General features: G+C 43.5%; 1 pseudogene across 1 annotated transcript in view; it reads left to right on the top strand.

Annotated features, from left to right (window-relative positions):
* LOC308075199 overlaps positions 1-27500 on the top strand; it is a 74386-nt pseudogene that overhangs the window by 39314 nt on the left and 7572 nt on the right. The window contains exons 9-16 of the transcript in view: positions 3563-3883; positions 7634-7732; positions 9887-10125; positions 12263-12326; positions 12828-12901; positions 17923-18030; positions 20082-20183; positions 24211-24349. The product of the transcript in view is annotated as an uncharacterized misc_RNA (transcript). The remainder of the gene's footprint in view (positions 1-3562; positions 3884-7633; positions 7733-9886; positions 10126-12262; positions 12327-12827; positions 12902-17922; positions 18031-20081; positions 20184-24210; positions 24350-27500) is intronic.

The raw sequence follows: 27500 nt of genomic DNA on the forward strand, positions 1-27500 counted from the left end.
GGTACTTTTTGGTTGTTAAAAGGTTAAAGCACTATGTTGTGATGGTAATCATTGTTGTAGAGTGTTTGTTCAGTAATCTCTTTGTCCCTCCAGTTCTTTAATAAACAGAACATATATTTTCAGGTGGATTGACAATTGTCTTCCAATTTTCGTCCAAGAGTACCCATTTATCAGCTTCATTTATATAGTGTTCCAGTTCTAATTTTGTCTGCTCATTTCTTTGTGTCATCACTTCCAATTTCACTTGTTTATCCTGTATCCTGCATGAGCTCTGTCTCCTGATTGGATAAAATTTGTGTCCCGATCCCGACCAGCAATTCAGCCAGCCTCTGTTCTTAGTGCTTCAAAACCCACATGCATTTTGGAAGACAAGACTAAGAGACTGAAAGTTCACTAAAAGCCCCGCTAGCAGCCCTAGAGGCTGTGCTGTTCCTTACACCCAAACCAATATTGGTGAATGTTGAACCAATATTGTTATTGATATGATTATTGATATTCTGTTGTTTGGGATGAAGATATCAAATCGCCATTCTTAGAGCCACACAGCTATTGGAGTTAACGTTTGAACAAATTAGAACCTTAATCTAGAAAATGCAGCAGATTCCATCCACTTTTTATGTCAGTTTGAGATAAATCTGATATAAGGCTGTACAATTAATACAACAATGAAATACGTATGAGTTCTCTCTCCTGATTGGATCAAATTATCCCGACCTGAAAAATGCATTTTCTGTTGAATAAAGAGCCGGAGAGACATGGAGACTCTTGTTACTGAACAAACACTCTATAGCAATGATTACTATCACAATATAGAGATATTTAACACTTATTCTAACCAAAACATATGACCCACCCTACCTTTAAAGGAGTAGTTCACCAAAAATACTTATTTTCTATCAATTACACACACCCCACGAAGCCTTGAATTCAGGGTGATTTTTTTGTTTTAGTTGCATTCCTGAGACAATAATTTGACTGGGTCGTTGGTCAATAGTAGACTCTGTAGGAGACTTTTTGAGACTCTGCCGGTCATCAAATTATTGTCTCCTTTAAGACTGGGGAGGCGCACCAGAGCGAGCCTCAGGATACGCCATTCCTCTCCCGCATTGACCAACGTCCTTCTGAGTTGACAAGTGGTTCTGGACAGATTAGGTTTATCACCGGTTTCAAAATGGCAAATACATAGTGCAGGCCCCGTACCTGCATGCCTGTTTCTTTACGCGTGTGTTTGTGCGTGTGCGTGTGTGTGTGTGTGTGTGTGTGTGTGTGTGTGTGTGTGTGTGTGTGTGTGTGTGTTGATGTGCAGGTGTGTTGATGTTTTGTCTGTGTTGGGTAGTGTGTTTATGTTGTGTTGGTATCGTACAGTTGGTGTGTTAGTGTTGTGTAGTTGTCTTGGTGTTGCTGAGTTGTGTAGTGTTGTTGTTGTCGTTGTTGTGTTGTGTGTTTTGCATCATTTGCAGGTGCGCGCACCTTAGCATCGACTTTGCATGTAATTGTGGGTTGTGGCGCGCCGTGGTTCTGGATAACCGCTAGTTCAATCGACCTGACACTTGGCACTGTCCTCTGCCGTGGTGTCGTCAATACGCACGTCGAATATGAAGGCGATTGGTCGGACAGTTCTCGAGATACGTGAAGGACAAAAACACTCACACAAGGACACTCCCCCATCCCTCTGCAACGTACTCTCACTCCCAAAACGTCCTGTAGTGACTTCATGGAAGCCTGATTATCAGCCTGAAGCTGCGTGGAGCTTCAGGCTGAAATTGTCTCCAGTGTCGGCGGGAAGGGGATTCGAATTCCCCTAAACCAATCACAAGAGATCCACGGATCCCCTATATCTGACGTCATCGCACAGCTTGCTTTAGCAGATATTCGCTGATTGGCTCGTCGTTACACCCACCCCCACCTCCGACTCTCATGGGACGGTACTTTTTGTACTGAATAAATCCTAGGTTCATGTTTCAACACCAGACCAAGAGGGACGGTCCACTCAGAGAGTGGGCGGGGTCTATGGTCTGGAACCAGGCTAACTTCATGGGACTAATGTGACCAAACGTTTGACGTGACGGGGACAGGGTCCCCTTCACGTAATTTGACGCCGTCCCGGTCACTTCCAGATACCCAGAATGCGGACGTGCCGTTCTCAAACCCAAGACGTAAAAGGGTGGCGTCTCCTCTAAAAAAAACCGCTGTCTGAAGCGGACTTGAGCCACGAGAGGCACCGCCAAGCCAGTCGTATTGCGAGCGAGTCGCCGCGCCGAACGTCGCGTAGTTCGCTTCAGGCCGACTCAGTGCCGTTCGAGTTACGTCCCGATAGGGACAGAATCGTAAGTCATCGACATGTCTCGGGGGTATATATAGACATATGATGTCTCGGGGGTATATATAGACATATGATGTCTCGGGGGTATATATAGACATATGATGTCTCGGGGGTATATATAGACATATGATGTCTCGGGGGTATATATAGACATATGATGTCTCGGGGGTATATATAGACATATGATGTCTCGGGGGTATATATAGACATATGATGTCTCGGGGTAGCCGCGCAACCAAAAGTTTGCCGTTTGGTCAGATCTGTCCAAAGCCGTCACCCGTTTGCCATCTTGGGAGTGAGAATAGAATGTGTTGATCCCTGACCTTCGCTGGACGTTCAGGCAAACAAAACTAGCGCTCTCCTGTTTTTTCCCCCCCAAACACACACACACACACACACACACACACACACACACACACACACACACACACACACACACACACACACACACACACACACACACACACACACACACATCAAATGAAAGGGTGTGTGTGAGCCTGCAGAAGGACCCTTCTCTTCTAGGTCATACAGTTCACCAGGACACAAAAAAAAAAAAAACCTAGAAACATGGTGCTCAGGAGTGTGGTGCTGAAACTGTGGTCTGCAATACTGCAGCAAGCAACCCCCAAATCACACTGAGATGCCACTGTCCATACTGGTCATCTGCTGTACTCCAATCAATCAAAACTTTTGGGCTATTGCGATCATAAATCATATTATGATATACTATCGTGGAATGTTTGGAGTAAAAATTATAATATTGACAGCAGAAAATCATATTTGAACATATTTTCATTAGCAGTGATTTGGGTTGAGCAGGTGACCTTTCACTTTGCTTTCTTGATGAGTGATATAATAATTTATACTTCATTTATATAAATATATTCCACTGTGGGTATATGCATGCATTACTTATTCATTCATATACATATATTCCACTGTGGATATATGCATGGATTACTTATTCATTCATGGAAATATTCAACTTTCTTTCTAGATATAGTTTTGTGCGTGTATACATATACACACAAATACATACATACAGTACGGTACGTCTGTGTATATGTATGCATTTATTTTTATTTAATTTATATACATATAAATATATATTATGTTTGGTTCTTGACATAGTGATATGATATTTATATCATTTATGGATGTATCTTATTTTGTTTCCTTTTCACTGATGAGTTGTTTTGTGGGTGTTGATTTTGCCCCTCCCCCCCTGGCATCCAGGCCACGCCCCCTGCCAGCAGGGCCACACCCTCCTGCTCCGCAGGCCCCGCCCCTCCTGTCCCGTCGCCGTCATGATGAACGGGCTGTCCTACCCCCCCTCCCAGCTCCTCCCCCTGCGCCTGGCCCCGCCTCCCCGGCCCGCCCACCAGGGCAACATCCCTCGCTTCTCCTCCTTCGGTTACGCCCCCCTCCCCCTGCTCCCCCCTCCCTCCCGCTCCGCTCCTCCCCCACCGCCTCCTCGCCTCTCCTCCAGACCCCCCCCGCCCCCTCCTCCTCCTCCTCCTCCTCTCTCCTCTCACCAGGAGCAGCTCGGTCAGACAGGTACATATATACCGTAGTGTGGCTTTATCTTAAGAGTTAAGACTCCATTATCCATATAGTACCAGAAACCTAAAGGTACATATACTGTATATACCGTAGTGTGGCTTTATCTTAAGAGTTAAGACTCCATTATACATTAGTTACATGAACGTAACCCTGGTTTTCCGATATGTCTCTGTAAGAATCCTGAGTTTTAATGTAACTCTGACGCTGCGTTCACACTCGCAGCGACAAAGCGACAAAGCGACAGGCTACAAGACATGCTCAATGGAAGCCAGCGACATACAAACTGACGCCTGACTCTTGTTGCTGTGTGACAATGCAGTGCAAAAGCTATATGAAAAAGTTGAGCTGACTTCAACTTTTTTAAGCGCATTGAAGAGTCAATCAATCATATGTTTTTTCCATTTCCACTCCACTTCTCTGTCCATACATTTCCTGCTTGTATAAAGAGGGGAAAACTCATTGTTTCTGTCAGCCAGGTCCCTGTTCTTTTTAACACATTCTTTTTAACACAGTTCTTTAACTGCCGGGAATTAATTTCTTAATTCATCCACCACTGTGAGCGGTTTTACTAATCCCACAGACATTGTTTTTCAAAGAGGATGTAAACACCAGATATCTAGGGGGGAAGACGAGGTTCTCTTCTGTCATTCAAAAAAGAAAAAAATTGTAACCACGATCTTCCGTTCTTTAGTTATCGGCAGTTGATTATAACTTGTTTTCACCAAAAAACGCAATCTGAGTAAATAAATCAGAGATACATGTATTTTTATAAATCTGATAACGTTACTCCGGACGGGCTGGATTTTCTTTTTAGATCACGTGATTTCCGGGAGTCCTAGAATGACTCACAGGTTGCGGAAGAGCGCCCTCTGTCGTAATCACTGAAAACACCAAATGGCAGCGAAGCGTTGGATTTGAAATGACTTCTGTAGATGTCAATGGCAGTCAATGTGTTAACCCAAAACTTTACAGTATATCTTCACGTGTTCACCATCTTCACCAACGCATTCTCACTCCCAAGACGGCAAACGGTTGACGACATGGGACGGATTTGACCAAACGGCAAACGTTTGACGTTTGATGGGTACCCGCACATCAACATAATTAGTATGGTAGCACATAACATAATTTGACGGGCACATGTTGACCAAAGTTCCCTATCAGGGCGTAACTCGAATGGCGCCGAGTCGACTGAAGCGGACTTCGCAACGTTCGGCGCGGCGACTCGCTCGGAGGTGCCTCTCGTAGCTCAAGTTTGCTTCAGACGTCGTTTTAACTGTTTATTTTTTGTGGAGCCGCCCGTCACCCTTTTGCGTCTTGGGTTTGAGGACGGGTTTCAGGACGGCATCAATTGACGCCGTTTGACGTGACGGGGGTCCCCTTCACGTCAAACGCTTGCCGTTTGGTCACATTTGTCCCACTAAGTCACTATAGTATGTTTTGGGAGTGAGAGGATGTTGCTTCCACACACGCTTATTGATGTCAACGAGCGTGTTGAGCAACACTTCAACAGCGACTCACAGACAGTGTACGCTCGGTCGTTTTGTAGCTTTGTCATTGGCTAGTTTGAACGCAGCATTAGAACCAAACGAACCCTTACCGGTATAGGCATGTATAACGATTTATCGTAAATCGATTAAAATCGATTCAAACTGGTGACGATTTATATCGATGTAATAAAAAGATTATCGCGACGCAAACAGCAGAAGAAATACAGGATCTTTGTAAGAGAATTGATTTAAAAAAATGTTAAATTGTCATTTGTTACTGTATTGAAAAGAGGATAAGAGAAAACACAGTAATGTAAAAATAAATAAAAGAGAAGAAAATACTGGATTTGTGTAAGAGAGATTTGTGTTTAAAATATTGTAAAAATTTGTGTCGTAAACCTTGTATCGTGATTCGAATCGTATCGTTTACATGCCTTCTTATGGCATCCATTTCTACACTCTGAGTTACAAAGGATTTTTACTGTATATCGCACCTTTCATAATATAGCATGCGACTCAAAAGGCTTTGCAAGGAGTGCTTAGGAAAGACATGTAAAGATATGACAAGAACACACACAGTATTAACAATTTAAATGACAAAGAATTCCACAGAGGGATCATGTAATATTCAACTAGCAATGGTAGCTTTATATGCACGACACGACAATAATATTATCACTGACGCTTAACAGATGGCTGTGAGGTTTTCTGACCAGCGTATCCAAGTGTGTGTGTGTGTGTGTGTGTGTTTGTGTGTGTGTGTGTGTGTGTGTGTACTTTTTGCATATCATGTATGTTAGCGTAATAATGAGATCCCTCACATCACAGATGGTAAAGGATTTGTGCTTTTTGTCTGTGCGCACGTGTGCGTGCTTATGTGCGCGTGCTTATGTGCGCGTGCTTATGTGCACGTGCATGTGACTGTGTGTCTGTGTGTGCATGCCTGTGCATGCATGCGTGTGTGTGTGCATGCATCTGTGTGAATGTGTGTGACAGTGCATGTTTGTGCTTGTGCATGTACGTGTATAGTGTGCTTGTGTCAAGTTTTTTATAGTTTTGTATTTTTGCCAACCTTATTTTTATTTTGTTTAAAACTAATATTTTCCGTTTAGTCTCAGTTAGTGACATGAGTGGGTTTGTTGTGGGCCCACCCATATGATCACTTAACCGTTGAGTGGTCAGATGGGTGGGCTTTCAAGACTTTCAAGTGGGCCCTGATCCATTAACGCAGAGGTCTTCAACGGGGGGTCCGGGACCCCTAGGGGGTCCTCAGAGTTACTACAATCACACACATTTTTGTGTGAGTTTGCTTTTTTTTTTTTTTTCATCCTAGCACCCTAGCATTCCTATTCTGAGGATAACTTTAGCCAAAAATTGCAGATCTACAAGCTCACAACAGCGAGGCGTTGTGAGCTTGTAGATCTGCTATTTTTGGCAAAGAGGTTTTGTGTAGAGGGAAAAAAGAGCAGCCCAAGTACAGAGTGAAAGTATCCCTGCTTCATCTTTTATACAATATGTAGTGGGGGTCCCTGCTTCATCTTTTATACAATATGTAGTGGGGTTCCCTGCTTCATCTTTTATACAATATGTAGTGGGGTTCCCTGCTTCATCTTTTATACAATATGTAGTGGGGGTCCCTGCTTCATCTTTTATACAATATGTAGTGGGGGTCCCTGCTTCATCTTTTATACAATATGTAGTGGGGGTCCCTGCTTCATCTTTTATACAATATGTAGTGGGGGTCCCTGCTTCATCTTTTATACAATATGTAGTGGGGGTCCCTGCTTCATCTCTCATCTATACAATATGTAGTGGGGGTCCCTGCTTCATCTTTTATACAATATGTAGTGGGGGTCCCTGCTTCATCTCTCTCTCTGCTATAGGGGTCCTTGGCCTATAAAACCTCGACTTAAATATTGGTATCCATAAGCCTTAATACACATTATGTACCAATGTTCCATAAACTCACTGTGTTCACACATGTGACCACAATTACCAAATGTATTTTATTTTACCTACTTTTGTAAGTCTAGTCTATACAATGTAGTTTCACTTAGTTTTCATGTTTTTAGTATAGTTTTTTATGTGTTTAAATGTTGATTTCACACCTTTGAGTTTGAGTTCATTCCAATAACCTTGATGTGTGTGTGTACGTGTGTACGTGTGTGTGTACGTACGTGTGTACGTGTGTGTGCGTGTGTGTGTGTGTGTGTGTGTGTGTGTGTGTGTGTGTGTGTGTGTGTCTCTCTCTCAGGTTCCAGGCCTTCAGAACCCAGTCCTCAAGGTTCTCCTACTCTGGCTCCACAGAGCAGCACTATGGAGGATATCTGGGTGCTGCGTAGACCTCTGGCAGGTACGAGAGAGTGTGTGTGTGTGTGTGTGTGTGTGTGTGTGTGTGTGTGTGTGTGTGTGTGTGTGTGTGTGTGTGTGTGTGTGTGTGTGTGTGTGTGTGTGTGTGTGTGTGTGTCATGTGCATCTTTCCGCGTGTCGCGCACACCTTGCATTTATGCACTCTATAAGCCTGCTGGTACATAATGTGCATATGCTGGTACATGCCATTCCATACTGCCTGGAAAAAACTGTCGGCCGCGCGCAACCTGAGTTTAACTCATTGAGTGCCATTGACGTGTTTCACGTGTTTTACCGCAATGCACAACGTGCCAATGACGTGTTTTTTTTAAACGTTCAGAACCCAAGATATCATTTGAAGATTTGCTGCTCCATTCACTTCTTGTTTAACTTATTACTGAAAAAGGCTGTATCTCGGCTCCTGAGTACAAATGTTTTTACTATGTATTTTTCAATGTTATTATGTTCTTTTCAAAAGGCAGACAATTAATGTCAACAAGGTCCAATGACCTGGCCGAAATGTATATAAGACTGAAGTGGTTAATGTTAAGTTTTGTAATAATAATCACAATCTACAAAGTAACTAGTAACTAAAGTTTTCAAATAAATTTAGTGGAGTAAAAGTACAATATTTGGATCCGAGATGTAGTGGAGTAGAAGTAAAAGTACTGAAAATTAAAACAAATCCTAAAATTTGTACTGAAGTGCAGTACTTGAGTACATGTTCTTAGTTACTTTACACCACTGTGTGTGTGTGTGTGTGTGTGTGTGTGTGTGTGTGTGTGTGTGTGTGTGTGTGTGTGTGTGTGTGTGTGTGTGTGTGTGTGTGTGTGTGTGTGTGTGTGTGTGTTGGGAGAGGAGAGGAGAGGAGAGAAGGGCAGCTTCTATGAAATATGAAAGATTCACTTTCGTTTTGAAGAGCTTCACCTTGTGGAAGAAAAACAACGAAAGGCTTTTCTCTGAAGCCACAGCTCTGGGAGGGATTTCTAGGAAACCACGAGTAGAAAACATTTCCTGACAAACAGACTGTTTGGTTCTATCTCTAAACATGGTCTGTGTCATAGTGCCAACGGCTGGCTTGTCCACACAAGTACTGACATCAGTTGTGATATGTTACACACGCACTCTACACACTCGACACGCACCCCACACACACACACACACACACACACACACACACACACACACACACACACACACACACACACACACACACACACACACACACACACACACACACACACACACACACACACACACACACACACACACACACACACACACACACACACACACACGCGCCACTGTTGCTCAGTAGCCTTGTTTAATACAGTTAAAGTGTGTTGCTCAGGGACACTACCGGTCCGCTGGTCATCAAATTATTGGCTTAGGAATGCGACAAAAAAAAAAATCCATTAATTCAGGTCTACATGGGGTGACTAATTGATAGGATTTTTTTTTTTTTTTTGGGTGAACTATCCCTTTAAGTGGTCGGAGGGGGGGTTGGGCTGCATGCATTCTTAGAGAATGTTTATTTTAATGATCAATCAATCGATTGTGTTCCAGCTTGCATCAATGGAACCAATGTAATCTACTTAAAGTCACTATCACTATGAAAACACATTCTTCAAGGTTTAAGGCGTGGCCGAGAATGTTTTCGCCCCTGTCCGTCCATGTGTGTGTCCGTCCGTCTGTGAGCAGCTAATCTCCGGCACCGTTGGACCACTCGGCGCGCAACTTTGCACGCACACTCCCTGGAGGCCAAGTACAAATAACCTGACTCCGTCAGATGAAGCAAAGCTTCTTCCACCTGGCGGAGTCAGGTTAAAGTAAAAACCCCTGCCCCAAAGTTTTCACATCGGCCCTTTATAGCGCCACCAGGAGGCAGAGTTTTGCTATTACTCCTACAGATTTTGTCCAAACCTCACGCAAATCGTATAGTCACATTATCTCTAGAGTTAGATTTTTCAGATCTCAGTAAAAGTGGCTATGACCAAAGTTGGCAGGCCCAGGGTAGGCAACCCGGCCTGGCGAAGACCTGTGCTCCGAGGAGTACAATTTTTTTTACATATATATTTTTTTAACATTAATTAATATATATATATTAATAATATTTTATATTAATGCTATTTTATCAATCAAATGTGTGTATCTTCAGGTGGAGACCGGAGTGGCAGCGTGGGCAGTATCTCCAGCGTTCGCTCCACAGGAAGTGCTCAGGGTTCCACAGGAAGTGCCATGGGCTCCACAGGAAGCGTCCAGGGTTTGGGGAACACGCACGTGCTGAACACGCCCCTGACCACGCCCCTGACCAGCCCCCACACGCCCACCACGCCCGGACTCAACACGCACGGCCTGAACGCACCGGGCCTGCACGCACAGTCCGAGGGGGTCAAGGTCAGTCGCTACGCGTGTGTGTGTGTGTGTGTGTGTGTGTGTGTGTGTGTGTGTGTGTGTGTGTGTGCGTGGGACTGGTATTACTATACTTGTGAGCCAGTGATAATTTTGTCGACTAAAACTATGACGTAAAATGTTAGTCGACAAAACATTTTTCGAGGGACAGCGAGTGCATTTTCCGGCAGCGGCTACTGCCGCGGAGCTGCCGCGGAGCTGCCGGCGGCGCCAGCTTTGGGAGTGTGCTGCGTTTGTGTAACGCAGTCGCCACCAATATTATTTACGATTCTGTGCCTATCGGTACATAACTCGGACGGCGCTTAGTCGACTATCAGACCATCGGCCGGTCGTCGCGGGCACTCGCGCCTGGAGGCGCTCGGGCGCGACTCCTTGGCCTCGGCAGTTCCGCGGCAGCAGCTGCTGCCGGAAAATGCACTCGCTCCTTCTGCATTTTTCACTGCCGAAAACTAAATAAAAATTAGGCTATGATGATTAAAACTAAATATTTTGACAATTTCCTCAACAAATAAAAACTAGATTCAAATGTTAGGGAAGAGATCCAGTAGAACTAAGACTAGTTACACACTTGGTAAATAGCCGATCTACAAGCTCACAACGTGTCTGTGAGAGCCGCACAGCGACCCGAGCCTCTAGTACCAAAAACAGACCATGTACAAGATGACCACATACCCAGGCTGTAGGGTGAGGGTTCACTAAGGGCACACATAAGGTAGACCAGGGGTCTTCAACCTTTTCAGGCCAAGGACCCCCTAGCTGAGAGAGAGATGAAGCAGGGACCCCTCTCTATATTGTATCAAATTGTGTTTCAGATTAACCTTTTTTTTATTACTTGGTCTGCTCTTTTTTCCCTCTACACCTCTTTGCCAAAAATAGCAGATCTACAAGCTCACATAATGCGAAAAAATAAATCATATCACACGAAAATTTGGTGGACCCCCTGTAGTAACTCTGAGGACCCCCTAGGGGTCCCGGACCACCTGTTGAAGACCTCTGAGGTAGACAAATAGCAAGGATTTCCTCACAAGTAATACAACCGTGAGAGTGTGTGTGTGTGTGTGTGTGTGTGTGTGTGTGTGTGTGTGTGTGTGTGTGTGTGTGTGTATGCGTGTCAGTGCTTGTGTGCATGAGAGTGTGCGCGCGCGTGTGTGTGTGTGTGTGCGTGTGCGTGTGCGTGTGCGTGTGCGTGTGCGTGTGTGTGCGTGCGTGCGGTGTAGTGTTGTCATAGTGAAACTTGCACTCTAGCCCATCAGACGTCAGCAGCTACACTTTTGTTTCAGGGTCGACCACAAGCATGTGTTTCCTGTTTTGTGTGAAGTTGTGTCATGAATTAATTGATTTGTTTGGAACAGGAACGATCTTTCAACTCGGGGCGTTTAGAGCAGGGGTCTTCAACAGGGGGTCCGGGACCCCTAGGGGGTCCTCAGAGTTACTACAGGGGGTCCGCCAAATCTCTGTGTGATATGATTATTTTTTTTACCTTAACCACTTGAACCCTAGCATCCCTTTTCTGAGGAGAACTTTAGCCAAAAATAGCCGATCTACAAGCTTGTAGATCGGCTATTTTTGGCAAAAAGGTATAGGTGTAGAGGGAAAAAGGACAGACCAAGCAAACAAAAAAAGTTTAATCTGAAACACAATTTTATACAATATAGAGGGGGTCCCTGATTCATCTCTCTCTCAGCTAGGGGGTCCTTGGCCTGAAAACATTGAAGACCCCTGGTTTAGAGATGTTTTTGGTGTTTTTGTCCCAGGAAAAAAACCATCTTGGTAGACACGCCCCCTAAGCCTAATGTATGCTCCATCGAACGGCGATTTAACGTAGTAAAATAGCAGATCTATACGAGCTCAAAACATGTCCCTTTAAGCAAACACGTTATGAGCTTGTATATCAGCTATTTTTTGTTGTGCAACACCATGGTATGATGAAGTATACGTGTTGTTCTGGTGTCCAGACAGACAGAGAGAGAGGAGAGAGGAAACATGACAGACCCTTCACTACATGACTCCACTGTTACGCTCCAGCTAACCTGTGTGTGTGTGTGTGTGTGTGTGTGTGTGTGTGTGTGTGTGTGTGTGTGTGTGTGTGTGTGTGTGTGTGTGTGTGTGTGTGTGTGTGTAGCTCCTGGCCACGGTGCTGTCTCAGTCAGTGAAAGCAAAGGAACACCTACTGGAGCAGGCAGCAAGTAAGAACACGCACACGCGAGCACACACACACACACACACGCACACACACACACACACACACACACATACGCACTCTCGTACACACACACGCGCATACACACAGACGCGCGTACACACATGCACACGTGCATACACACGCATACACGCACGCACTCACGCACGCGCGCACACACACACGCACACGCACACGCACACGCACACACACACACACACACGCACAGAGAAAGCTGTCCCCTGTGTTATTTATGATGACCACTTCTGTACAAACCTCTCATGTTCTCTACCCCTCCCTCCTCTATATCTCCCCCATCCCCCTCTCCCCCTTCCCTCCATCTTTCTTTCTCTCTCTCTCTTTCTCTCCCCCCTTCCCTCCTCTCTCTCTCTCACCCCTGTCTCTCTCCCCCTCTCTGTCCACCCCCCCTCTCTCCCCCTCTCCCCTCTCCTCCCCTTACCTCCTCTCTCTCTCCCTCCCTCCCTCTCCCTCTCTCTCTCTCTCTCAGGCTCTGCGGGCGTTCCAGCTGTAGTTCATGAGCAGCGGTCGTTTGAGCGGAAGGCCGAGGAGGACGATGGGAAAGTGAGTTCCAGTTTGACCTTTGACCTCCGTCTACTCTATATATGCTACTCTGACAGTCAGTCTGTCCACGGAGGGCGGAGCTTATTAGTGTGTTTGTTTGAAGGGGTGTGGCCACCCATAGACACAAACTGGGCCACACGTCAATGCTGCCACCATATTATGCAGGCTAGCTCTCCATAACTCCACCGTAACGACCCCTCCCACCATATTATGCAGGCTAGCTCGCCATAACTCCACCGTAACGACCCCTCCCACCATATTATGCAGGCTAGCTCGCCATAACTCCACCGTAACGACCCCTCCCACCATATTATGCAGGCTAGCTCTCCATAACTCCACCGTAACGACCCCTCCCACCATATTATGCAGGCTAGCTCGCCATAACTCCACCGTAACGACCCCTCCCACCATATTATGCAGGCTAGCTCGCCATAACTCCACCGTAACGACCCCTCACACCATATTATGCAGGCTAGCTCGCCATAACTCTACCGTAACCCCTACCACCATATTATGCAGGCTAGCTCGCCATAACTCCACCGCAAGAAATATGTTGTTGAAATAGAGTTGTTTAGAAGTACCTGAGACTAAAACCATTGCTGTTACCATCTATGTAAGATCAGGTGTTTCGGTTTGAAAACACTCCTTTTTATTTATTTAACCAAGCATCCTGCATCATAAACATCAAAACATGCAAATTGGTTTAGAATTCAGTGAGTGAGACATCCTGCATCAACATTAGGAGGCACAGCTTGCCCTTCATAATATGGTGGTGGCCGCAATGACGCTTTTAGTTAGTTTGTTTATTTATTTTCGGTCATGATTTAACATAACAGTTGGCCCGAAAAGGTGTGGGCTGAACCGAAGCTTATTATGCCCACCTTGTTACTATTGAAATTAATTGTCACAATAGGAAACAGGGCCCTAAAGAGCAAAATAAAGAAAATCAAGTCTTACAACAAATGAAACAGAACGAAAATAAACATATTTGGCTTTGCATCAATTAGACAGATTTTTTTTTAACAATTAGTAAATACCATATACTAATTATATTATTACGACCATAATTCATATATCACTTATAGCATAAATGTTTATATATATATATATATATATATATATATATATATATACATTTTTGTATGTATTTATTTATTATTTTCAATTGTATTATGTACTACATATTTATAATACATATAAATATGAAACAAGTACATAATACAAATGAATGAGTGTTGCTGCTGACCACTGCTGCCCCCTATGGGACAAACAACGTCATATCAGTGTCTCTTGAACATTGTGTTGCCATGAAGACCTTCATAGCAACAAAGATGCGGTCCCCCCCCCCTCCCCAACCACACCCCACCCCACCCCATCCCGACCACACTGAGACACCAGGCAACCACACCCTGCCACTCTACGTCTGTCTGACTCTACAACAATGGTTCTCAACATCGGGTGTAACTGGTGTATTATAGATTGACGTGTAGTAGATAGACGTGTACACTAACTAGTAGGTGTGTGTTCTAGAATCAGTGTTCTTCACTGTGAGCTGTGTGATAGGAGCTCCAGGACAGCACACAGCACTGTTCTATAAAAGCACTACCACCCCCCCCCCCCCCCCCCCCCCCCAACAGCCCGTGCTAAATATGTAGGAGCCTGCGGCACTGCTGAGGCACTTTGGGTAAAAGCACGGGGAAAAAAAGATGTATGTTATGCAGCGTATACTCCATCATAATGGCACAGCTTATTATTAATTGACATTGATGTACATTTCAAACATGACAAGACACTCAAAATTCAAGACGTACCACATGCATGCTGCTGCTTTGCTCTTAGTGACAGCATGTCACTAACACTAGCGTCACGTGCCATAAAGAACAGCCTGGGACACTTCTAATAAGGTAGCCTGTACCTTTGAGCTGTGGCTCTATTGAAACGACCATTGAACTAGTAGTTGGAGATGTGTGATCAGTACTGCTTTTTGTGCTAGAGGAAGTGTCTGTTCTATAGTTAAGTTCCTAAGCTAATGTTTTAGAGGCAGATTTCTGCGCCATGGTGTGTAGCGCCCCACTGAGCATTTTTCGGGCTATTAGACGTCTAAAATACGTCTAAACGGCTAAGCTAGGCCAAAACCGGGTTATAACTGGTCTAACAGTGAAAGTTTTTTAAGCCTAGATGTTGAAACAACGTCATTTCAACGGTTATATATACAGTATAGACGGTCTATATATAGATGCTTAAAAAACAGCTAATCAAAAAACGTTCACTTTTAGACCAGTTATAAACCGGTTTTAAACAGACGTCTAATAGCCGACTATATGGCTCACTGGGACAATTTTCTAAATTGCATTCTGAATTGGTTTTACTGTTCCATGTTGTAGAACCATGTTTTGTCCTAGAAACAGCCTTAATGTGCCTCTACATGAAGCTACTGTAGTAGAGTGTGTTGTATTCTCTGTTCTAAGGATATAAGGCTGTGTATTCTAGAAGCAGGTAGTAGTGTTGTATATATGCAGTGGTGGAAAGAGTACTCAAATGTTTTACTTAAGTAAAAGTATCAATACTGCAATGTAGAAGTAGGCTACTCTGTTACAAGTAAAAGTCAGGAATAAAAAAATTACTTGAGTAAAAGTACAAAAGTATTGGTATCAAAATGTACTTAAAGTACTAAAAGTAAAAGTACTGAAATGTTTGAAAATAGCATATCTACAAGCTCACAACGCGTCGCGATGCGACGCGTTGTGGGCTTGTAGATCGGCTATTTTCAAATAGCCTAGGTATAAAATAGGGCTAAAGTGATTAATGTATGTTTTATAATATAATAATTAATATCTGCAAAGTAACTAGTAACTAAAGTTTTCAAATTATTGTAGTGGAGTAAAAGTACAATATTTGCCTCCGAGATGTAGTGGAGTAGAAGTAAAAGTGTAGATAATTGGAAATACTCCAGTAAAGTGAAAGTACCTCAAAATTGTACTTAAGTACAGTACTTGAGTAAATGTACTTAGTTACTTTACACCACTGTATATATGCTCTTCAACTGGACTTTGTAAGGCGGCAGCGTCATGTTCGTTCTGTTCAGACAGCACTATGTTCTGTGTTCTAGAAGCAGGTACTGTAAGTAGTTTAGTGTAGTTCAGACAGCACTATGCTCTGTGTTCTAGAAGCAGATACTGTAAGTAGTTTAGTGTAGTTCAGACAGCACTATGTTCTGTGTTCTAGAAGCAGATACTGTAAGTAGTTTAGTGTAGTTCAGACAGCACTATGCTCTGTGTTCTAGAAGCAGGTACTGTAAGTAGTTTAGTGTAGTTCAGACAGCACTATGTTCTGTGTTCTAGAAGCAGATACTGTAAGTAGTTTAGTGTAGTTCAGACAGCACTATGTTCTGTGTTCTAGAAGCAGATACTGTAAGTAGTTTAGTGTAGTTCAGACAGCACTATGTTCTGTGTTCTAGAAGCAGATACTGTAAGTAGTTTAGTGTAGTTCTCAGCGCATTCTCACTCTCTAACGGGTGGCAGCTCTGGGACAGATGTGCCCATTTGTCATTTTGAGGGCACCCGCTGGGCGGCACACATGCTGACGAGGGAAGTGATGATTTACGATTCTGTGCCTATTCTGGACGTAAACTCGGATGACGGCCGAGTCGGATGAAGCGTTATACTTCGCAACGTTTGGCGCTGTGACTCGCTCGCCGTCAAGGCGGCGCCTCTCGTTGCTCAAGTTCCGCTTCAGACGGCCAATTAGCCTCCGTCCTTTTAACTGTGTTTTAGTGGAGCCGTCACCCTTTTTACGTCTTGGGTTTGAGGCACGGCACTTCCGGATGCGGAAGTTATCGGGACCGCGTCAAATGACGTGATGGGGGGGCCCCCGTCACGTCATTTGACGTCTAAATCACACCTGGTCCCATGAAGTCACACCTGGTCCCATGAAGTCACTATAATACATTTTGGGAGTGAGAGTATGTTGGGAAATCGGTTGAGAATTCAGCTTTTTATGATTGTATTAATAGTGGAGAGAGTCCTCCTGCTTCAATAGGCATACTGTAGCCTACATGCATTGTGAGTTATGGTGGTGGAGAGATCTCCAGCTTTAAAAGGAGTAGTTCACCCCAATTTTTTTTTATTTTCTATCGATTATTCACCCCATTGAATTCATGGATTTTTTTTTTTTTGCATTCCAGCCAAAAAATCAAGCAAAAAATTCGATGACCAGTCTCCTTTGTGTCACCTACCGGGCAACTGGTCATCGAATTATTGTCTTAGGAATGCAACAAAAACTAAAAAAATATCCATGAATTCAAGTCTCCATGGGGTTAATAATTCATAGAAAAAAAGTCATTTTGGGGTGAACTATCCCTTTAACAGATATACATGCATTATTAGGAGGCACGGCTTTCCCCACAAAATACGGCGGCGAGGATGAATTTACATTCACATAATGTGTTGGTTGTAGTATAATAGTATCATATAGTGTTCATATAGTGTGTTGGTTGTAGTATATAGTATATAGTATATAGTAGGCCTGTCCCCGACTAAGGATTTGTATAGTCGAATCTGATTGGTGACTAATTGCCAATAATCTCTCAGTCGAATCATGCAAAAAAATATGTTATGCAATAGAGGAACATTCCATTTGGGCTGTATAGTGCTTAGTGTCTGATTTAACATATACTATTGGTTTCTCCCAATAAATCATGATATATATCCTATTTTTGGCAAACTATTAGTTAATTAATTTAACAAACTAGGCCAATCTCTCAGTCGGAAAAAAAATAAATATATATATATATTTTTTTTTTAAATAATTCGACTAAGAGATTGGCAGTCGACTCAGACACCCCTCGACTAATTAGTCGACTATTCGACTACTAGAGGTCAGGCCTAGTATATAGTATCATATAGTATTTATAGTGTGTTGGTTGTGTGTTGTAGAAGCAGGCGGTAGTGTATATTAGTATATATATATATATAGTATATAGTATCAAATAGTATTCATAGTGTGTTGGTTGTGTGTTGTAGAAGCAGGCGGTAGTGTCGTGGCTGGGTGGCTTTCAGCTCCAGTTCTACACCACCCACTTCGTCACGGCGGGATACGATCTAGACACCGTTAGCCGCATGACCCCCGAGGTAAGGCTGGGATGCGACCCCCCCCCACGCACCCCTGACCCCGCCCCCCCAAGCCCCCACCCCCTCCCACACTGTCCTGTCATGTCTGTCAAGGCTCTGGATGATGTCATCAGTACCCTCCTCCTGTCTGTCACCTTTGACCCCCCGGTGTGACCCCCACTGAGCATTGGTCTGTCACTGCCCGTCCGTCCGTCCATCCGTCCTCGTCCAATCGTCTGCCTCCGTTTTTTGGTCACATGACTGTTCCAACCTCTTGTGAAGTTTACTGTGTTTGTCCCTGTCTGCGCTTTTGTTGGTCTCATCGTGTGTGTGTGTGTGTGTGTGTGTGTGTGTGTGTGTGTGTGTGTGTGTGTGTGTGTGTGTGTGTGTGTGTGTGTGTGTGTGTGTGTGTGTGTGTGTGTGTGTGTGTGTGTGTGTGTGCAGTGAAGCATGCTTAACATGGAGGCGTGTACCTGATCAGGAATGTGCCTCCATGTTAAATGTTTCAGCACAGGCAAAAAAAAACAAAAAAACAACAACAACCCTGAATTTAAAAGGTTGTTTCAAGCCATCGATACCTTTTATCAGACCGTCAGAAACTACAGACATCTACCTGTAGGATACCGGCGGTGAACACCTTTACATTTTTGATACAATGTTCAGAAAAAGCCGAACAATTGGGACATTTTTGCCGGTGGCGTCCTCAGCTGGATCTGAACGCAACGGGCCTTCATCCCAGAGCTACAGTGTAGGGGGAGGAGCTACAGTGCAGGGGGAGGAGCTACATCACAGGGGGAGGAGCTATATCACAGGGGGAGGAGCTACATCACTGGGGGAGGAGCTACAGTGCAGGGGGAGGTCACTGACAGGGATAATAGTTAGCCTGTGTCCCATATCAAACTGGATACAGTTTAGACAATGAGCAAGGTAATCAATCACAATACATAGAATGCAGAGAGATAGTGTATTGTCTCAGTAAACTAGGATCACAGGTAAACCAAGAACCTAGCATCAGTCGGAATAATATACTATCAAAATAATAATCTGAACATTGAAACTATAGGATACCAGGTAAACGATGACCCTAGCATCTGTATCTAAATTACATTCTTAAAGGGCAAGACCAGACCACTTTGGTAGAGGTTTGGGTTGTGTAGTTACATTGCCATGATGTAACTACAAAGGTGGACAAGAAATAAAAAATAATTGCTCCATTGATAAAAAAAATTGTCATTCAAAATATTGACTTACATTGTACACTGAAACAGCTCTCAAAGTCACTCTTTTAGCACGTAAACAAACACAAACTAAGTTGCTTCAGACAATATAGAACATCACCAAACCCACTACTGTTTATTTCTTTTAATAAAAATGTTCCTGTTGATTTTACTATTTTTATTAGGAAGAAAACTCGGACTGGATCCACGGATCCAGATCTTCAAATAGTGAAATCAACAGGAAGTTTACTTTTTTTAATATTGTCAGAATCAACTTTTTTTGCGTTTGTTTACGTGCTAAAAGGGTGACTTTGAGAGCTGTTTCAGCATACAATGTAAGTCAATGAGGAGCATATTTTGAATGATCAATTTCTAATCAATGGAGCAATTATTTTTGGTGGGGAGGAGTCTGAAGAGGTGAGTGCTAGGGGGTGAGGTGGAGTCTGAAGAGGTGAGTGCTAGGGGGTGAGGTGGAGTCTGAAGATTCAAATGCATAGGTTTTAAAGGAATAGTACGCCCAAGAAATTACTTATTTATCAATTACACACCGCATGAAGCCTTGAATTCATTGATACGATTTTGTTTTTGTCGCATTCCTAAGCCAATAATCCAATGACCGGCAGAGCCTCTGGTAGGAGACTCAAAGAGACTCAGTAGTAGACTCAAAGAGTCTCCTACTGAGTCTCTTATTAACCAATCAAATTATTGTCTTAGGAACGCGACTAAAACAAAAACATCTCCATGAATTCAAGGCTTCATGCGGTGTGTAATTGATAGAAAATAAGGATTTTTTTGGGTGAACTACTCCTTTAAAGTGAGACAGTGTTGTGATGTGGTTGTTGTTTTGTGTTGAAGGACCTGACAGCCATCGGGGTGATGAAACCTGGACACAGAAAGAAGCTGATGGCAGAGATCAGCACCATGCCGACCACTGACTGGCTGCCTGACCGCAAGCCTGTAAGACACCCTGTACACACACACACACACACACACACACAGTGTACACACACGTCTATACACACCGACACACACACTTACACTGTTCAGGATCAATCAGTAAATTGATCAAACAAATGGACTTAGAGGAACGTATTCAAAGGTGTGGTGGTGTGGTGCTTTTCATACATGGTGACAAGGAGGAAGAAGTATGTTGAACACAAGCCTGTCGTAAGGCAGTTAGTCCAGCACAAGGAATCAGACTTATATACTCTAGTCTAGTCGGTAACCGGAACGCTCGCTCCAAAACACACTCTCCCCCATTTTTTCCACGGACTGCTCGCCCCCAGCCGTTCTTGTATTCGTTTTACTGAGCATAAGGTTAGGGTTATAGCCATAGTTTTACTGAGGTTATGCTTAGGAATAAGGTTAGGTTTTGGCATAGTTTACTGAGGTTACATTTAGGAATACCTGGTGGCGACCGTTCCGAGGTCGCCGGATTGTACCCTGGGTCGTGTGTTTTGGGGTGAGCGTTCTTGTATTCCTCTAGCCTAGCGTCACAAGGACAAGCTGTACCATAAACAAGACAAGCTGTACCAAAACAAAACCTATCAGGCCTAAACGAACACATCTTGACACTTACACATGCAAAATATCATATAACGGGCACAAAGGTGATCAAACTAAGGTACAAGGTTAGATATAGACAAACACACACACTGACACACACCCACACACAGCTATACACAAACACAGCACAAAATGTCCTACAGCTGAATGAAAGCACATTTTAACCCTTTCGACTTGAAGCCGATTCTACAAATGTCTTCTAAATCCCAACAGTTTTCTGAAAAACGTATGTTTCTATATCAGTGGTGCTCAAACTTTTTCATGTCAAGGACCCCCAAAATGATAATTTTGGCGGCCGACCCCCATCTCAAAATATGTTGTTCCAGGGACCCCCCAGAAGCAAAGATTTCTGTTAAAAGTGTTCGCTTTAAAAGAATATATTCAAAGATTTGCACACATTTTCACGATAATTTTTTTTTTTGCAGATCTACAAGCTCATAGCGTGGCACTCGGTGCCGCGCTATGAGCTTGTAGATCTGCTATTTTTGAATAGCCAAAGTGTAAAATAATTCTTTTTAGCTCAAATCAAAAAAGATGCGTTCCAGGTCTTAATGGGATAAGTTAGCCCCTTCCACTGACTCTATCACTCTACTCAGATAAAACAAGGTCTTGGCAACCAGCCCACCCTGGTAAAACCCCACGTCAACAACCTTAGTGTGATATTTGATTTGATCACCTTTACAGTTTGACAAGCAGTAAAACTGAAATGCAGCAGTTGTTCCAGATTTGTACAATCACCAAAAAAAAGGTCTCTGTGTCCAAGACCTTGACAAAGTCATATCATCCCTCTGGGATTACTGTATCTCCAGAACAGACACATTGAGTCATCACTGTCCTCCTACAACTAGTCCAACAATGCTGCTGCATGCAGCCAGTCTGCTGATCGCTACCAGGCAGATAAGACCTTTATTGATATTATTTATTGGGGAAATTCAGTCACCGGAGGCAGCAAGACAGTAAAGATACAGTTACAGCAAGAGAAGCACCGTCGATAATTAACAACAGTATACACTCTCAACAAAGCTCGCATTAAGGACAAAGTAAATAATCAGGATGCACACAGTAACCATGGTAACCATTAGCCCCTTTCGGGACCCTGTTTACCTTTTTAGTATTTGGGAAGGCGGTATCCAGGGTCCCTTGTTGGTTAGAACACGCTCTCTCGTACCAGCGGCTACCACTGTCTGGTCTCGGGCTTACAGCTCGTCGCTTAGAAGTTGCAGAGATTTCTCAAAGGTACCAAAAAGAGCAATACTAACACGCGAACAAGCGGCATCAAAAAGCGGGGATCGGCGATGCCGTTTAACATTTTTAATAATTTAGTAAAGCTTAAGCTTCTTTCTCACACTCTGCTCCACTGCCCATGTCCCGCCTCCCCGCGGTGACTGACAAGCTGCGCGTCCTACGCATAACTCTATGGTCCTCGTTACTGCCTCTGATTGGCGAGCTCCTACATGCTTGCATGACAATCACAACGCGGGGAGGCGGGACATGGGCAGTGGAGCTGCAGGAGCAGAGTGTGAGAAAGGAGCTTAAGCTTTACTAAATTATTAAAAATGTTAAACGGCATCGCCGATCCCCGCTTTTTGATGCCGCTTGTTCGCGTGTTAGTATTGCTCTTTTTGGTACCTTTGAGAAATCTCTGCAACTTCTAAGCGACGAGCTGTAAGCCCGAGACCAGACAGTGGTAGCCGCCGGTACGAGAGAGCGTGTTCTAACCAACAAGGGACCCTGGATACCGCCTTCCCAAATACAAAAAAGGTAAACAGGGTCCCGAAAGGGGCTAGGTAACCATGTCAGACAGTGTCCCTACTGCAGGGGTCTTCAACAGGGGGTCCGGGACCCCTAGGGGGTCCTCAGAGTTACTACAGGGGGTCTGCCAAATCTTTGTGTGATATAATTTTCTTTTTTTTTCACCTTAAACACTTGAACCCTAGCATCTTGTGTGTTTCTTGTGTGTTTTTTAACCCTGATGTTCAGCACTTTGGTCGGCCTTTGGTTGTTTTTAAATGTGCTTTATAAATAAAATTGACTTGACTTGACTTGAATCTCTTTTCTGAGGAGAACTTTAGCCAAAACTAGCAGACTAGCAAACTAGCAGCTCACAACGCCAACAAGCTCACAAGGCGTTGTGAGCTTGTAGATCGGCTATTTGTGGCAAAGAGGTGTTTCGTGTAGAGGGAAAAAAGAGCAGACCAAGTAAACAAAAAAAGTTGAATCTGAAACACAATTTGATACAATATAGAGGGGGTCCCTGCTTCATCTCTCTCTCAGCTAGGGGGTCCTTGGCTTGAAAACGTTGAAGACCCCTGCCCTACAGTAGTAACTGCTAATTCGTCTAACTAAAGGTTGGGGCCACTTTGCGGCCCTCTCATCTAGCTTTTTACCTGCCATTGACGAGATTTCTCGTTTTTCTCTACATGGCTCAGCCTGACAAAAACGAGAAAAACTAGTTTAAAAAAAAAAAAAAAAAGAAAAGAAAATTGATATATATTTAGTTAGTATAGAGTTTTTTATTTTTTCGTTTATCACAAAGGAACCAGGAGATAACGCTATCCAAAAAGTTGCTGCTTCATTCACTTCAATGTTAAAAAATAAACAGAGAAAAACTATTTTGCTATTTTCATGCTATTTTCAAACATCGAACAACATCGAATGTCAATGAGGTCGCAATGACCTCGTTGACATTTGTGAAACCACACCTGAAAACACTAACTGATAAGCAACCATCAGGGGATCAATCATACTGGAGATAAATATTCTGTGACTACTTGAAAAGGTACTAAAAACGCCAAAATCTCCGGCAGAGAAGGGGGTATAGTGGGAATATACTCTGGCAGTTAAAGAGCTAGAGAGCGGGCCGGTGCACCAGTGATCCAACTGATATGGCCATATATGGAGATCAGAATCTGTCAGTATTTGTGCCTTTTACGGGCATATATGGAGATCTCTGTATCCGTCAGTCGTTGTCCCATTTATGGCCATAATATATGCTGAGTGATTTGTGAGGGCCTGATGCCATGATGACACATTGAGGTTAGACAACACAGTCCTGCCCATCCCCCCTTAAGGACATTTTAATATAAGAAGATGTGTGGATATAGTGGGCCTTAAACGTACTGTAATTAAGGGGGGAAAAGTATTATAATGTATTTAGTCCTGTAAAGGAAACGTTTGTTTATAACTCCTAAAGGATCGGCCTCCTCCTATATCGCTGACCTTTTGAGCCCCCCTTCGACCTCCGGGACCCTCAGGTCAGCTGACTTGAGGGGGATTCTAGCTGTCCCACAAACTGAACTCAGGCTTAGGGGTGACAGCAACTCTTAATTCCCCCTGATGTGGCTGGTTTCTATTGCTAATTATTTTATTATTTGTGCCTGTGTTTTCTGTGTGTGTGTGTGCATGCGTGTGTGTGCAGGCTAACCTGTCAGAGTGGTTGTCTCAGCTGGGTCTCAGTCAGTACTACCAGGTTCTGGTGCAGAACGGCTACGAGAACGTGGACTTTGTGTCTGACATCAGTCTGGAGGACCTGCAGGAGATAGGCATCAGCAAGCTGGGTGAGACACCACACACACACACACACACACACACACACACACACACACACACACACACACACACACACACACACACACACACACACACACACACACACACACACACACACACACACACACACACACACACACACACACACACACACACACACACACTCTCTCTTTTGGAAAACTTTTTCTTTTTGGACCACTGTTTTCTTACCTTTTCTATGATGTTATGATATCCTAGGATGAATGGTACAGTAGAAAAACGTCATAACTCCATCCCGGGTCCGCCACAGCTAAAGCTGTCAAAATATGCGATCTAGCGCATGGCCTATTGGCGTGCGTTTTTAGCTGCTTGTCATGCCTTGATGTCATTTGTTACATACAGTACTTACTTAGGCCTGTTAGGCCGACAACAAGTGTTCTCCAAGCATCTGGGTCCTGAGCCATGACCCCTCAGGTTGTCCCCCAGGTGTGGGCGGTGGCTCATTCACTTGACATCTGCCTCCAAGTCACGGCGCCAGGGGTTTCGTCCTGTCTTTCTATTGGCTTGGGGGATCCTCTCGAGGGACTGTCTTGTCTTGTTGTAATGTTGTAGGCTGGTTTATGGAGAGTATGGCCTATTATTCATCTCCAACGCCGTTGGAGGATCTCTTCCTCTGCTGGTTTCTGGTTGGTGCGTTGCCACAGTTCTTTGTTAGGTCGCAGACAGGTGTTGATGAAGGACTGGATTTAGTTGGTGGTGTTGACAGTGGTCCTCTATAGTCCAGGTCTCAGCACCGTAGAGTAGGACTGACTTCACATTGGTGTTAAAGATCCTGATCTTTGTTGTGATGGCTACAAAGATGGCTTGTTGTGATGGCTATTAAAAAATAGCAGATCTACAAGCTCATAGCGCGCTATGAGCTTGTAGATCTGCTATTTTTGAAAAATCTTGAACATTTTGTGCACTTCTTTGAATATATATATTTTTAAAGCGAACATTTGTCAAATATTTTGAAGATTTGAGGTTACAAATGTTCGCTTTAAAAAAATACATATTGAAAGATTTGCACAAAGGTTCAAGACTTTTTCAAAAATAGCAGATCTACAAGCTCATGGCACGGCACTCGGTGCCGCGCCATGAGCTTGTATATCTGCTATTTTTGAATGGCCAAAGAAATCTTAAAATGACAGAGATGTGTTCCCGGATTGAATGGCTTATGGAGAAAATAGCAGATATACAAATAGCAGATATATAAGCTCATAGCAGGGCCACTCTCACATCAGCATCTGCTCCCCCTTGCTTGTTGACAATGCTGTACATGCAGTGTAGTCGCCCCCCAAACAAACAAATCAATCACACAGTCAGACACCAGAGACGGCATGTCTCTCTTCCTCAAGGTGTGTGTGTGTGTGTGTGTGTGGATGACTGACTGACTGACTGACTGACTGATTGATGCTGTGTGCAGCCATTAACTGCAGGTGTGTGTGGGTGGGGGGTCACACCCACTGACTGGTGTGAAGAAGTACTCAGGTGTTTTTACCTGAGTAAAAGTATCAATACTGCAATGGAGAAATACTCTGTTAAAAGTAAAAGTCCGACATTCAAAATGTACCTGAATAAAAGTACAAAAGTAGTGGGATCAAATTGTACTTAAAGTACCAAAAGTAAAAGTACTCAATATGCAGAATTTCCCATTTCACAAGTTTTCAAATGTATTGCATTTATAAAAAATCCTTTGAAAATAGCAGATCTACAAGCTCACAAGATGCGACGCATTGTGAGCTTGTGGATCGGCTATTTTCAAATGGCCGAAATGTATAGGCTGAAGTGGTTAATGTATGTTTTATAATAATAATAAAAATCTACAAAGTAACTAGTAACTAAAGTTTTCAAATAATTGTTGTGGAGTAAAAGTATAATATTTGCCTCTGAGATGTAGTGGAGTAGAAGTAAAAGTACTGAAAATTGGAAATACTCCAGTAAAGTAAAAAATACCAATATCATAATAACACATTGTAATTAAGTGCAGTACTTGAGTACATGTATTCTGTATGTTGATTAATTAATATCTACAGTATACATCAGTCAAATTAGTTGGTTTGTATGTGTATGGTTTCATCCATCCAGCTCACTGCTTCAGCTGCTGCAGACTGCGTCTGTGTCTCCATTCTTAAGCCAACATCACCACCTACTGGTGGTTTGTGTGAATACACTCCTCCCAAATTATGACACACATTTCAAGCATTAGTTATCATTTCACGTATTATTTCATGTAAAAAGCACTTTGAGATATGACTCCATCATCCGATCAATGATCTCAATAATGCAGTATGAAGTTTTTCATAATTACATTTTCATCGTACCCAAAAATCCCCAACACAACAAGAGCACATTACTTATACTCCATAAATAACAGTAAGTCCAGCTTAGTTTGTTACAAGTTAAGTAAAATGTAATAAATACATTTAAAAAATCACACTAGAGCCAAAAGAGTAATCTATCAATAAAAAAATATAAATTTAATTAAAAAATAAACCTGCTATTGATCAAGACACCAAAAGCACCTGAATTCTATGTCCTCTTGTTTCTACAACTCCACACATGTGTTGTGGAACCACTTGTGACAGTTCTCACACTGCAGCTAACACACAGGCTCCAGCAGTGGCGTGCACAGACATTTTGAGGGGCAGGTGCTCAAGTAAATTATACTTTTTTTTGTTTACTTGGTCTGCTCTTTTTTCCCTCTACACCTATACCTCTTTGCCAAAAATAGCCGATCTACAAGCCCACAACGCCTCGCAGCGCGAGGCGTTGTGAGCTTGTAGATCTGCTATTTTTGGCTAAAGTTCTCCTCAGAAAAGGGATGTCAGGTTTCGAGTGGTTATGGTAAAAAGAAAAATCATGTCACATAAAGATTTGGCGGACCCCCTGTAGTAACTCTGAGGACCCCCTAGGGGTCCCGGACCCCCTGTTGAAGACCCCTGCTGTAAACTGAAAAAAAAGAGAAGGTTTTTTCCTTTTTTTTCAAAAGGGCACTTCTGGTCAAGAGGGCAAAGGGCAGGTGCTCTAGCACCACCTAGAGTCTATCTGTGCACGTCCCTGGGCTCCAGGGCCCACTGCAGGGGGTATGGCGCCCCCTGGAGGGGATCGAACTGTCTGTGGCCTGAAAATCTAGTTACA

This window comes from Gymnoscopelus braueri, assembly GCF_963280865.1.
Source record: "Gymnoscopelus braueri genome assembly, chromosome: 2".
In the NCBI taxonomy this organism is placed as follows: Eukaryota; Metazoa; Chordata; class Actinopteri; order Myctophiformes; family Myctophidae; genus Gymnoscopelus; species Gymnoscopelus braueri.